Source organism: Eurosta solidaginis, chromosome 1, assembly GCF_040869045.1.
Source record: "Eurosta solidaginis isolate ZX-2024a chromosome 1, ASM4086904v1, whole genome shotgun sequence".
Taxonomy (NCBI): domain Eukaryota; kingdom Metazoa; phylum Arthropoda; class Insecta; order Diptera; family Tephritidae; genus Eurosta; species Eurosta solidaginis.
This window is the reverse complement of record NC_090319.1, coordinates 21,505,471-21,517,989: the sequence shown is the minus strand read 5'-3', so window position 1 is coordinate 21,517,989 and position 12,519 is coordinate 21,505,471. Positions and strand designations below refer to the sequence as shown.

Sequence of the window (12,519 nt, the reverse complement as noted above, 5' to 3'; positions counted from 1 at the left end):
GTTTCACTGGAGGGGGAGTATATGTAGAGTTATCTACTTGTTACAAATATACTTGTTATATTTTAAATTTATTATTAGATTATTTATTTTTAATTATCAAAAAATTTAAATATCTTAAGTCATCAAAAAATATCTTAAAAAAAAAAAATGTTTAAATATATTAATCCAAATTAAATAGAAAATTATTATTTACTATATCGATAATATTTGTATTTCGAAAAACGCCGACAACAAACCAATAATGGACCGAGTACAAATGGATAACAAACCGATATATCATCCAAAATAAATGTATAGCGCGCACATGTACCGTCGATGACAATCCGATAGCTCATTGATATCTAACTGAGAACATTTTTTTCGTTTGTTCGTTATACGAGTAAATTTTTCTCAACTCTGTTTTCTGGTACGTTTACTCCTTTCATATTTGATGCATATTCCTTTTTTTTTTTTTTGTTTTTGCTCCTGAAACGGGATCTTTTCCCCTCTAAGGGCTGAGTATTTTCTTTAAACACTTTTGCGAAAAGTACCACTAAAATACTGTGAACAAAAATTTCCTATTTCCCCTTTACAAGAGAATTATACTTCATATCGAGAGTGACTGCTACAGCGCAAGCGCCTGTAATGCAAATACTCACCGCAACTTTAACAAGGAATTTCATGGCGCTGTAAACGCTAAGCATGCGTGCAGAAGACATCGGCTGCTTAAACGGAAAATACCTTCCAAGCTATAGGAGATTTTCGTGGAGTTTCGTCAGTTGATGTGCGATATTTGTGTTGTTTGGTAATGAATGTAGATAAACACACGGAATTTACGCGTTTTCGCATAAGAATTTCATTACGGTACGGTGAAATGTGACATTTTTAAGAGAAATAAAAAGCATACAGAATTATTAAATATAATAGCAGTTTGTGTGTGTGTATTTAATTGCTAAGAAATTAAATATAAAAACAAAGAAACAAATTCCAAACTTGCTATGCAATTGAAAGCATATATGTATAACGTGAAATGCGCTTTTTGTAGAAAGTTTTGAGCAAACGCCCACAATTTTGTGGCTTTTGTAAGCCTTCTTAAAACGTGTTTGCAGTAAATTGTGTAATAATTGCTTTTGACGTTTGAAGCTATAAGATGCTTGCTGACTATCTAAAGCAAACAGACAGACACTTTGACAGTTTTTGTTACAACACGGAAATGCATTGTTACAACAACAACAACAAAATACTGATATACGTAACTGAAGCATATTACTGGTATTTTAAGCAATTTAGTTGAAACTGAATACAACGATATTCACACATACTTATATGCATGTATACATACATTTTTATGATATGTATGGATGTTCGAGCTACAACCGGCAATCGCTTTATGCAACGTGCGACAGTGCGTATGAGTGATCACTAACTATGTTACAATGGTGTGCGTGCTGTATGCAATAGCATTAAAAGCAAATCAATTATATGTATGTGAAAGGCTGCCACAAGCAACTTGGCAAGGTAGGTGCTGAGGTGTGTGTGATATGAAATAATGCGAATATATTTATATGTATGTGTTTAAAATATCACTTAGCATCCAGTTAAATGCTTTTCGCTTGTGCGTACGCGTGTTCACGTGTGCGTGTTAACACTGACTTATGTATATGGCGTGCTTTTGCGTATATGTGCTTGCTGGGCGCCAATATGTCGTCCTTGCATGGTCGCACGCAATCAAATGTCTAAAAGTCTAACGTTTAAGTATTTGTCGTCAGAAAGCTACATAGCTTTGTAGGTCGAACGTTCGTTCTAGCTGACATTCGGTTCATCTTAAAGTATGTTAAAGTGATGTCTGAAAAAATTTGAGTTTTGAGAGCATTAAAGCTATGTTTAGTTTTAAAAGTAGCTGTAGAACCTTAGAAAGTGCCTCAGTGATTTGCATTTAATTTCAAATATATAAAATCTTAAAATTTTCTTTGTGCGTGCAAAGCAAATACTGATCATGATACTCTAACAAAAAAAAAAAAAAAAAAAACAAAAAAAAACAAGGAAATCGATTAGGACTTTTCGAAAAATAAAGTGTCAAAATTTTTAACTCGTATAGAAAGTGAAACAACTTCTTTGTTCTCTAGCTTTTTGTAATGTTTAGTGTCAGAGGGTTGAACCCATATCTCAAAAGCAAAAAAGTGCAAGGAAAAATCAAAAAAAAAATAAAAATTTTAATATACTAAAACGCATATCCTTGCCCTCTCATTAAACTTTGAAAGTTGTGCGCATAATAAAAGAAATAAGAAAAAATTGCCTTTTCCCAAGAAATTGTAACAGTAAATCAAAAAATATGTATAAAAATAGTCATCGCTATCACTCGCGCTCGTTACTTAAGCTCCAAAAAATGTGTCAAGTGCAGTGAAACGTAGTTTGCGTGTTTATTTTTGATATTGTTCTGCTACACAATTTGTTGTTTGTATTTGAAAACTTGGTTGACTCAAGTCAAGCGTAATGGAATTCAATTGAAAATAAATTGAAAGGAAACAAAGAAAATACTTCGAAAGTTTCAAAGAAAAAACAAAGCAGACGAAGAAAAAAAAAATAAAACAAGTAATTTTAAGTGGATAATATAATAAAAGAAAAGTTTAAACAAAGCAAAAAATTTGAAAGAGAAAAATGTGAAAAGTGGAAAATCACAAGTGCAAGTACGTTCTTATATTGAAAATTAGCGTCGTATTTATGGCCGCTGAGTTGGCGTTAAATGGCTGCTTGCATATCACTTGAGCATGAATAAGGTAGGTGTATGAAGCAAATTTTTCTAAGTATAAGTTTATATTAGCTTCAGTTGTATGTTCGAAATTTCGAAAATTCGATACCGATTTTTTTTTAAGGTGAGTTGAGTCGCCACCCGGTTTTATTAGGCCCTTATTATGTATGTCACCGTGAGTGTTTGCGCCGCATTCACTCACATTCACATTCACCCAGAATTCGTATTTTATAACTTCTTACGTATTCGCGTTCGTTCTCTTACGTAGTCACTACGTATTCACTGAGACTGTCAAACCAAATACGTAGCCAGTATAGCCACTTATTACTTTTGTTATTTCGGAAAACTTTGCAGTGCAATTTTTTCGGAATAACATCGTTTCAACGAGCTGGCAATATTGCAGCGAAAGACCTGACAATCATTGTAAACACTGCTGACAATGGTAAAAAAAGAAAACATTGCAATATTATTTGAATGTTATTTTAAAATGAGTTGCTTGTTTATTTTCCAATATGCTCTTTTATATTGAGCTGTATAGTATATAAATATATAGTATATAAATATGTTTATTATGAAATTCCGAGGGTAGTGTTGTGGCAGGCTTGCAGCCTTTTCAAAAGTGTGTACTTAGTCAAACTGGCTACGAGTTGCGGTTGAATTTTGTATGTTTCCTTATCTTTTTTCCAAGTACTGTCGACAATCGATTTGAGGATTTTGTTGCGGCTTTGCACTACAGCTGCAATTTTGGTACCATGCGCCTTGAAGCTCATACCACAATGACCGCTTGGCCTACGCCCAAGCTTCCCTAGGTATAGCCTCGTTGCAGTTCGTAACGCTACACTGTTTGTAACGTTAACCTGTTCTTTCTCATAATATAAAACTTGAAATTTTTTACGACAAACAAAATTTCTGGTAATAGTCCAGAACAGGGGTCGACTGCTAATATGCGTCCAAAAATATAGAGGGAGGTGTCAAAAGACGCGTATTGACCTCTACAATAATAATCCGAAGGCGAAAAATAAAAATGTGTTTTCTGTCCGCAGATATTTACAGTTGAAGTCGGCAATTTTCACGTGGTTGTTGTAATGTCGTGCACTAAACAAAATTTTGTGGACAAAGGGATTTTGCACGCATTTAATTTTGATGCCACGCGCGGCCGAAGACTGCCAACGCGGAAAGGTGTTCTGCGCAAAAATAATATGGATGCCACCCCCGGTTTCGGAGGGACCCGGGGTCATTTTTCGGCTTTTCGTTTATAAATTTTGAACGAGTTAGTATTTTTATTTTCGTTTGACACCTCTCACGATATTTTTGGACGCGTATTAGCAGTCGACTGTTTTAGAGTATTATCAAATTTCTAATTTATTTTTTCAATATTTTTAGTTCGAATTTTATTAAATTCCCTCAATGTTCTTTCAAGTTGTATGTCGGGGTTGGTTCTAGATAGGTAGGAGTTAAACTTGATACAGTAACCAGATCGAAGTTTACCTAGAGTGACGCGTATTTCCCTAGGGAGAGTGATTTCTTCCTTTGCTAATTTTGGGAATTTTCTTTGAGTACCGGATTTGCCGGGCAAGTCCTGGCATAGAGGTCCGACGCCTGTTTGAGGATATCACTGAGGGCCTGTTTGTGCTTTTTTGCTTCATACGGGTGTGTTCTCAGGTGCCGTATTTCGTCATAATGCTTACAGAGATGACCCCTTAAGCCCCTGGGCTTGATGTGGCCAGGTTTCTGGGTATTAAACACAAACTGTTTGGTTAGCATCTCATTTCTCTTAATGCGGAGTACTCTCGCCTCATTATGTAGATGGTGTTCTGGGAACATAAGAAAACAGCCCGTAGCGGTTCTGAGGGCAGTATTTTGGGCCTCTGTTTTCTTCCAGTGAGTATTCTTTAGGCTTGGAGATCATATCGGGAACGCTTAGCATGCAATCGACCGGTCAATTGCTTTGTAAGTGGCAATGAGTGTATTTTTGTCTTAACTCCAAATGCTGCCGGCAAGAAAATTGAGGATTTTATTACGGCTCTGGATCGTCGGGATAATTGCGGTTGCATGCTCTCCAAAATGTAGATTCTGATCGAACGTCTCATCTGGGATTTTTGGGTGTAAAAATAAAATTACGGATTTAACTCTTATTTCCGGACTTTTATTTTTAAAAGTTCGAGTCCGGATTCAAAAAATAAAAATCCGAAAATAATTTTTATCTTGATCCAAATATATTAAAAGTCCAAAATTAATAGTTTTGCAAGGATTTATATTATAAAAGGAATAACAGTTTCGGTCCCTGTTTATAAGAAAATTCAAAAAAAAGTAGCATGGAGTAATAATTATTATAGTTATTACAAAGGCCACAATAAAATAATTATTTTTATTTTCCTATTACTCAGAATTAGTTTTTGACATAAAACTAAGAAAATAAGGATCGTGACGAAAGACAGTGACAAAACTATGGTATAACTATTGGTTATAATCATTCTCATTTTAATAGGTATTTTTTTTACTCGTAAAAGTTCTTTTAAAAACTTTTCCTTGGTGAAAGTGTATGGGATTCCGGGGATACCCATAGCATTTTCATGACGAATCATGCATCCCATTAAAAAAAAACCACAAAAAAACTAAAATCCGGACATGTATTTTATAAGGCCGAAAATAAAAGTTAAATCCAGACTTCTATTTTTTAAGAATAAAATAAAAGTGCGACCCCATAACTAAGATACGGTTCGTCGAAATGAAATGAATTTATTACCAATCCATTCTCGTAAATATCTATATTTGAAACCTGTAGCGACACTATAATTTTTTCTACTAACACTAGAAACTTGTTATCGAAAAACCATAACAAATTGTTGTTGTTGTTGTAGCGATAGAGAAACTCCCCGAAGGTTTCGGGGAATGTTATCGATGTTGATGGTCCTTTACCGGATATATATCCAATATGTTTCGGTAACAAACACCATTACGGTACAAGCTCGACCATCTCGGGAACGATTTATTATTGAACCTTCTAGGCCATACCACCAATAATTTTTTCTGAAGGACTTTTATTGCAAAAGGAATAACCGTTTGGGTCCCTGGCTATAATTTTTATAGGTTTCGCTTTTTTTATTCCTGTAAAATTTGACGAAATATGCATACACATTGAACGTAGGTCTAAATATAACTTTTCTCGGCTGTCTATGGAAAATTTCAATCTTTTTTTCACGAAATGTTAAGATTCTCAATTTTTACTCAAAAATTATAAAAAACCACAATAAAAAAGCGAAGTGAATGAAGCAAACGCGACTCAGAAGTAAGTGAATATTTTGACAGCAAAAATTAATGTTCGTGACACTTTGCGTCGCTATATAATAGGAAAAAACGTAAGACAATCACCTATAGTCACCGAGAGTCACCGAAGTGAATGAATGCTGTTATATGATACGAATTTGGTTTCACTTGGATAAAAGTGACTCCTCGCGTCGCTTTGCGTTATACATAATAACGCCGTTATTTTCATAAAGTGTATATATTGACTGCTGTGTGGAATATCACTCTATCTAGGCTGCCCTGTCGAAAACGCCCTGTCTCAGAAAACTTTTGAACAACACTCTATTTCAGAACATGTTCAAAAATGTTCTATATCAAAATTCGTCTTAAGAACGCCTTATCTCAGAAGTTTTTCATTATTACCCCAGCTAATGTTAAAATGTCTTTAATTTGAGCTCAGACATAGGATGTTATTCAAGTGTTCTGAGATACGGCGTTTTCGAAACAGCAGCCGAATTGGGACGATATTCTTCTCAGCGGTCGATATAATAGCAAGGACAACCTTCATGCCAAATTTGAAGTTAGTATCTTCAACACATTTTGATTTATGACTTAAAAACTTTAATATTTTCCTCTTCTAAATGTGGGCCGTTCCACGCCCATTTTCCAAAATTTCTATTTGTCGTCTTAAAGTCAACCTTCGCACAAAATTTCATCCATCATCATTTTTCCATTTGTCAAAATTTCGATATCGATTTTTCTAAAGTGGATATGGTCGTCTGCTGATTTTATTATTTTCCAACAAGTTTATATATGTTATTAGCAGCTAAATTTCAACCTGATTTCTTCAACGGATATTGATTTATGGCTTAAAAGCATCTTATAAATGACTTTACCATTTATCTATTTTTCGTCAAAAAGTCAACAGTCTAATCAGGTATCTAACATCATTTTATCTATCTTTGGTAATGAAATATCGCATATTATCTAATTTTCGAAATATCGATATCGATTTTGCTCAAAGTAGGCGTGGTCGCCAACCGATTCCGCTAATTTTCACAAAGTGCGTTTTTGAGAGGCACTGGCCTCTTAAGCGTCGAGATCTAAAACGGCTAGGCTACAGAGAAACTGATCAGCTGAGAAATATATTTATATTTTTTGGAAGAATTGTAACCACTGGATATCGGCATGAAAAGGCGACAGCTGTTTGGATGGTACCTTGCAAATTCTTCGAAGCCTTTTCTCCGTCTAGTGGAACTCGAAATCTGTAAAGATGACAGCTGTTTCCATGGTACTTTGCAAATTTCTTCAAGACTTTTTCTCAGGGAAGTGGGGCTTGAAGTAACCCAACTGCTATGAACCATCTGCTGCCAAATAGACTCAAACTAAGCCACATGTTTTTTCTTGTACAACTTTTTCCCCAACTACCTTATGCTGCATCTAAGTAGTACTGTTTTGAATCCCTCTACCGAGAGAGAAGACTTTGAAAAGTTGTACGGGTGCGTCCGGTTTGATATAAAGGCTTTAAAGATAGCCCATTTAAAAAAAAATTACAAGTTTGTTCAACAATTTATACAAGAAAGGTGTGAAAAAGTGCCCATTTTCTTACGAACGAAAATTGGTTAAAAAATTTTTTAATAAATTTTCTATCAATTTTGAATCACTTTTTGACTAAGCTATCGTTCGCAATACAGAATGAAGCCCGAAGTCTTTTAAAAACATTGCTCTTACGACCATTCTGGGGAAAAAATGACCGCTATATAGAATAGTTATCTTAAAATACGGAAAAGTAGAAAAAACTGTAAAAGTGAAAAAAAAAATGTCACACATCTCAAACATTTACTTAGGATCGAACATGCCAATGAAAAGGCCCAAATTATGCCTTTAACCATTACAACAATTCTCATCTATTTAAAACCACCTAAGCTACAAGCTTATGAATGTGTCAAGGCAGAACAACTCAAGATTTCTCAGTACGAACTTACAAGGTACGAATTTAAAAGCCAATCCAACGAATTAGTATCTCAATTTAGCTGATTTGATTGGCCGCATGCATAATAAGCTAGTATTTACCTTCGATTATTTTCCATATGTGGGAGTTTTGTAATTATGAAAATAGTTGAGCTCGGTTGCAGCTACTCATTTCTGCGTGATTATTTAATAAAAATTCGAACGTGCATTAACTCCACTGAAAATTATACATGATATACATACAGAAAGAATATCCATTGACTTCAGATATGTGCAAAGTATGACATAATTGCGTTCTAAGATGTGCTCTAGTCAAAGTCGGTAAAAACAATATCACAATTTTTTCTCCAAAAAAATTTTAAATTTATGACACGGGGTGTTGTGTTTTAACCCCAAATGTGACCAGTTGTATACTTATTTATCCTAAAAATTTTGGAAATACTTGTTTTGTGCTAAGGCTTAACGAGTGACTGCATCGCCTTCTCGTCTTTATTTTTGTTATCCTGCTTCTTCATAAAAAAATTGACTGCTTTAAATATTCTGTAATTAGTATGCCAAAAATGTGCGGAACGGGCAACTTAAAGAGCGGCGAAAAAGCAATTAAAACTTTTTTTCAACATTTGGAAGTTTTTATATTAACAATTAGGGAGATATAAGTTTGAGTGAAACCGCTTATTATATACCCAGCTGTGTGCTGCTACATATATATATAAAGGTCCTCTTCAAGGAGGAACTTTAAGGGGGAATTTCGTGAAAATTAAATCATTTCATAGCTAAAATATGCTAGTCATACATTGGAAAATATCAACTTCCTTAGAAAGCAGTAAACCAGTTAGGTTGATTTGGCCTAAATGAGTTCATAATGTTCCGAGAAGCTTGTTAAACAGAAAAACCCTATCAAAAACTTGGACTTATGTTAAAAAACAGCTCCGTATTCCAAGCAACTACAAGATCTGACAGCTGTATCACTCCGAATAGCAGAAGTTTTAGCCTGGCATGTGCAGGTTATTAGCGCAAAACATGCGCGATCGTTTCCTCCTCCAACCCGCATTTATTTCCTGAACAAGTTTATTTTAAAAGCGAGTGATGCCAGAAGGCAGTGCCAAGTCAGAATATCCGTCGCGTTTGTATAGCCCTCTTTTTTTAACGATAGGAGTCACATTACGCTCTAAACCTTACAACACCATGCTTAGTTCCACATTAATATGGTCGACATGCACAACTCTCTTCGTTTGCCACTCACCACTATCTTGCCAATTGCGTATTCGTTTCTATTTATAGTTTAGTAGATTGGCGGAACTGGGCCTTTTTGAAATAGTTTCAAAACGGTTTGGAATAATAAAAAATATGTAAATATTTGAAATAATATTAATAAAATTGTGATTCCATCAGGTTTCGAACAGCTAGTGGAGATCCTGCTTCCGTTTTTTATACATTTCATGAAAATAAAACGGTATATTAACGACGTCACGAGTCTCAAAATTGTAAGTACTTAAAAGAAAATAGATAGACCCGCCAATTAGTATACCGAAATAATCAGGATGAAGAGCTGAGTTGATTTAGCCATATCCGTCTGTCCGTCTGTCTATTTGCATGCAAACTAGTCCCTCAATTTTTGAGATACTTTGATAAAATTTGGTGATCGGGTTTATTTAGGAATCCGATTAGATATTTGTTGGAACCGGAGGGATGGGGCCACTATAGCTTATATATACAACAGATTTTTCATATCTTCCTCAATTTATCAGATTAAAGCTTCAAACTTCACTATATGCTTTCATATATTGCACGTATTGTTGTCTGAAAAATTCAAAGAGATCGGCCGTATATATAGCCAATGTCCCCCACAACCGATTGTTCAGATAAGAAGCTTTTCGTAACTACTGCCCCATTTTAAGAGCTAGAGGCTTCAAACTTCACCGAATGCTTACCAACAACGGATTTTTCAGATAAAAACCTTTTCGTAATTTCGCCCAATTTTAAGAGCTAGAAACTCCAAATTTCAGCAAACGATTACATATATAGCATATATTATTATCTGAAAAAATCAGAGAGATCGCTGGTATATATATTATATACCTCATATAGACTGTCATTTTTGCCCCTTTTTTACGGCTAAAAGCTTCAAGTTTTATCAAATATTTTCTCTTACGTCATATTTTGTTGAAATAATTGATTCGTGGTCATAGTTTTTACATGCATACCACAAAACACATGAAACTTTGAATCCTTACACAAAGTACCTACCTATTTTTTTATTTTATATTTATTATATAATTCATATCATATGCAGCCGATTATTTCGATATTACGAATGGGATTAGATTACTGTTCAGTCCCATTCATGAAAGGTATGAAGCCTTCGGCACAGCCGTAGACAGTCCCGCCTTTATTTGTTTTATTTTTGATACAAACTCTCTGTAGAAAATTTTTCTGCGAAAACCTAAAAAAATTCAAGTTTGTCCTTATCTCAAAGTTAAATCCGAAAATACACTTTCTTACAAATTCGATGTTATAACAAAATTATCTTATCATGCGTACACAAATATATAGGAAATACAACGTACAAAATTTCAGAATTGTCCATATGTTGAACGATTAAACGAACAAATCGTCAGTCATCCACTCAAGCATATGTTTGCTGGTAATTTAATTTTCTGCCTGATAAACTGAATTAAATTGAGTTAACTTTATTGATGTTGTTTATGCTTGAGATGTGTTCAGACGTTGATAACACTTTTAATGTTGCAGCATAAAACTAAGAATATTTCTTTAACCTTTCACATAATCATACCTATGATGAATGTGGCAAGTTCTACGAATCCTGGTTCGACGACGCTTTCTCGCAGCCTTTCTGGATATATATATAGCGATTGTAAGGTCAAAACTATACTATGAGGTTTTTAACAAGCACCCAAGAAGCACCTACCAAAATAATAACAGAAGATATGCAGGCTATCAGTGCTTAGCATAACGGGAGCCCTGACAACAGCTCTGACAGCGGCACTGTATACCACTAAGAACATTTCACTTGTAGACCTTGTGGCGAAGCAATCAGCGTTAAAAACTGCAACAAGACTATATGCCTCGGAGGCTTGAGCGCATACCATATGGCCATTCTAGTAAAGCGTCATTGAATACTAGACGAACAGGCTCTCTGGTCGCGTACCTGCGCTGCGATGGGGATTTTTGAGCCACTATAGACGTGTAAAGTTGGCCCAAAGAAGGCGAAGCAATACACGTTATCCAAAGTAATAGTAACGGTAGGGACCGCAGTATACTGCGCTCATGCCAAAATAAACATATCAAAGCTGCCAGATTGTACTGTTTTAAGGCAGAAGTAATAGCGGGGCCCAAATCAGTAGACAAATTTTAGGAAATAGCTTAATTTGCAGCCAAGTCAACTATATATTGACAGCCAAACAGCAATGAAAGCAATAATCTCACGTAACACAACATCTGAAGGTGAGTAATAGCATAAGCATACACTGAAAAGAATCACGATAGGGCGAAGCAAACATATATATTGGGTACTTGAGTGTGAAGGAATAGATGGAAATGAAAAGCGCATAAGCTTGCCATTAAGGGCGTATTATATTTGCATCTTTCACGATAGACGTCCCAAATAGATTGAGAAATATTAAAGAAAGGCGGGATTTGCACATGATCTAGCACGCAGAAAAGCGCAGAGCTGTAAAGTGGCCTAGGCTAGCGAGACAAACTGGACACTTGCTTCTAGCGTCATATGTTTTCAAATTAGTCCTTGTGTAGAGCAAAAAGTGAGGGTTGGAGAAGGCATGTATTCAATGTATGGTGAGCTTAGACGTAGCGCCGAACCTTTTGCTGCATTACAGCCCTAATTTTCCAAACTCCAAAAAATGAACAACAAAAAATTTGTTCGATTTGCCTTCGAAGAGATTAAAGCTGAGCTTCTCTAGCAATTTGCGTCTTGTTCCGTTTTAGTTTTTGCTACTCTGAATTCGAACGGCATCTGCAAGCCAGATACATTTTTTTTTTATTAGCTTTTCATGGTAAAACTGTGCTCGGAGTGTTTCGTAATTACTGTTGAGTGGCTACCCTGCATAGAAATTGAAAAGTACTTTTTTTAAATATTCGGCATTGCTGCGCCGGGACTAGAGCACTTGGATGTCGTCGAGGCAGCACGCTACCACCACACCACTGTGGCGGAAGAGGAGCACTCAGCCTTAGGCTGCGGAGAAATAAATTATGCTAAATTTCTAAATATGCTAGGAGGCCGAGTATATATAATACCAAGAGCCAAAAAAAGGTCTAATTGCAACTCTTTCTCGTTATTGGGGAGGACTTGGCGTGGTTGTGAGAGAAAAGTCAGGAATCTTATCAGAACGAAAGCTTTCTGGAAGATTTGTTACTTATTTGCCTACTTAATTTGCACTTAACCGTTTAGAGGGTTATGGCCGTCCAACAAGGCGCACCAGTCGCTTCTTCTCTCTGCCAGCCGCCAGCAATTGGTCACTGGTAAAGTTAACCAAACAAAAAATTGCTATTCTCTTGGTATTCTTGGATAAACGGCTTCGCAATGTTTTGCTAGTTGG

General features: G+C 35.5%; 1 protein-coding gene across 10 annotated transcripts in view; it reads left to right on the top strand.

Moving 5' to 3' along the window:
• The first annotated feature begins 765 nt into the window (after positions 1–765).
• Positions 766–12,519, top strand: part of Nlg3 (Neuroligin 3) — a 328,557-nt gene continuing 316,803 nt past the window's right edge. For 3 of the 10 annotated variants that reach the window (XM_067782315.1, XM_067782383.1, XM_067782309.1), the window contains exon 1: positions 773–2,756. The gene's annotated coding sequence lies outside the window, so the exon portion shown is untranslated. Of the gene's footprint in view, positions 2,757–12,519 lie in introns of all 10 variants that reach the window. The other 7 variants (XM_067782374.1, XM_067782348.1, XM_067782368.1 and 4 more) reach the window with 7 other exon arrangements.